The sequence below is a fragment of the Fringilla coelebs genome (genome assembly GCF_963513975.1).
Source record: "Fringilla coelebs genome assembly, chromosome: 5".
Lineage (NCBI taxonomy): Eukaryota > Metazoa > Chordata > Aves > Passeriformes > Fringillidae > Fringilla > Fringilla coelebs.
Genome location: NC_140033.1, coordinates 24,788,828 through 24,791,169, shown reverse-complemented (window position 1 = coordinate 24,791,169; position 2,342 = coordinate 24,788,828).

The window sequence follows — 2,342 nt, the reverse complement described above, 5'->3', positions numbered from 1 at the left end:
GCATTCTTTGTTGATCTAGGTCTCAGAAAAAGTGCATTCCAACAGCAACCTGCTGGTTTGCAAACCAGAAGTTTTATATTACTGTCTGCATTTTTCATTAGATACATGAATTTGTAGGCTTCATATATGAATTTGCTGATAGGAGAGTTGCTAAAAGATTACTATATTCTGGCACTAGATGACACAATTGAAATATGCACAAATCATAACCAGAGTATCTCCAACTCAAGAAGTTTAGGAAAAATATAAACAAATGAAATTATTATTTACTGAGCAGTGTTATAGCTTAGTAGGGGAAAAAAAAGAAAAATTACATTATCAAAATCTTTATTATGAGATTATACCCAGAGAGATAAGAATAAGCAAAATACACTTAAACCATACAAGATTTTCTTTCACTTCTTTTCTGTTTCCTAGAATGAAAATATGCTCCTACATCCATTCCCAAATGAAAAGCATATAATGATAACTATGATGGTTTCATTTCTTCATTTCGTATGGTCAAAAATACCTATCTAGTCCTTGTAATTGCTGGCATTTGACAGCACATTTACTGAACAGGAATAATCTCCTGCTTACTCCTATACCGTAGCCTGAGGAAGTTATGAGGCTTGATGGTATTCAAACCATAGGGTCCCAGGTACAACAACATCAGGCACTCTTAACTTCCCCTTGTCTTTCAACCCCCAAACCACCAGGAATTAACCACTAAACCAAACAAAACAGAGTGGGAACCAGAAATGAAAACCAAAATGTCAAACCCAACCAAACAAAATACATGCAAGTTCCTATTGTTCACCTCTGTAAGGGAACTAAATACAGCAGCATTACTTGGTGGACTATGTTCTCTCATTTTTCTAATGATACAGCTTGACCCCACCCTCTCTTAGTTTTTTACGGAACTTCTTGGTCAAGATCTGCTGCATAGATTTACCTATAGGAGCTGTTGGCCCATGGCATACACCACGATGCCAGTCCTAGCAGAAAAGTGAGTTTTGCTAACAGACAACAAACAAACAAACAAACAAAAACATTTTTGCTTTGTTAGAAACATCTTTCAACAAGTGGTGTCAGACAAAAAAAATTAAATGCTGAAATATAAGCATCTCTGGCCTCTGGGGAAGAAACAAAATTACCTAAGACCTACTTGAGAAAAGCTGGTAATTGTGGAGAGAAAACACTAGATTCTGCAAATGAATGAAAAAAAATCTACCAAATTTTTATTTTATTCAGTCTTTCAAGTGCTTCAATTTATTGTCATTTTGCATTACGTACACATTATAGGTAAAATACAATTTATCTTATCAGTGACATGCCAGGACTGAACACACTTCCGTGTTGGAAGACTGGGATCAGAGTCGAACATTTTTCCGGCAGGCAGGTAGGTGGAGCCTGGGACCCAGCCCAGGAAGCCGCTGGGAGTTCGGGAGCGGTCTCGGCCAGGCTGCTCACGGTCGGACCTTGCCCGCTGCCGGCTCCTGCTCCTCCTCAGGTCAATAAGGCTGGGTCACGTAGAGAAAGTGGCACAGGAACGTGGCCAGGTGGAATGTCTCCAGTGAGGGAGACTCCACGACCTCTCTGGGCAGCCTGTTCCAGTGCTCTGTCATCTTCAAAGTGAAAAAATTCTTCCTTACGTTGAGGTGAAACATTTTGTGTTTTAGTTTATAGCCGTTGCTCCTTGTTCTGTCACTGGGAACCACTGAGAAGAGCCTGACACGACCCAGCTGACAGCCAGCCGCCTTTGAGATATTTATGTGCATTAATGTGACCCCTCTCAGTGGTCTCTAGACCAAGCAGGCCCAGCTGCTGCAGTCTCTCCTCATAAAAGATGCTCCAGACCCCAAATGATCTTTGTGACCCTCACTGGACCCTCTCCAGTAGCTCTTTGTCTCTCTTGTGCTGAGGAGCCCAGAACTCAACCCAGCGCCCCACATGTCGCCTCACTAGGGCCGAGTAGAGGGGCAGGACCACCTGCTGGCCAAACTCCTCCCGATGCACCCCAGGTTACCCAGGCCCTCCTGGCTGCATTATAGCCCAAGATTTCCTCTTTCCTCATGCTTCGAGAGGCTCCGCATTTGCACGGCTCTGCACCGAAGGCGAGACCTTGCACAGGCAGCGCCCCGCCGTCACCTCCCGCCCACCGGGGCTGACTCAGGGCAGGGCAGGGCAGGGCAGGGCAGGGCCGGGCCAGGCCGGGCGGGGCCCGGCGGGGCAGGGCGGGCCGGCGGCGATTGGCTGTCGGGCCGGCGGCGGCCGGCGGGGATTGGCTGCCGCACGGCCTTTGTTCGGCTGCAGCCACTGCCGCAGGGCAGCGGAAGTTTGAGCGTCGCGGGGCGCGCGAG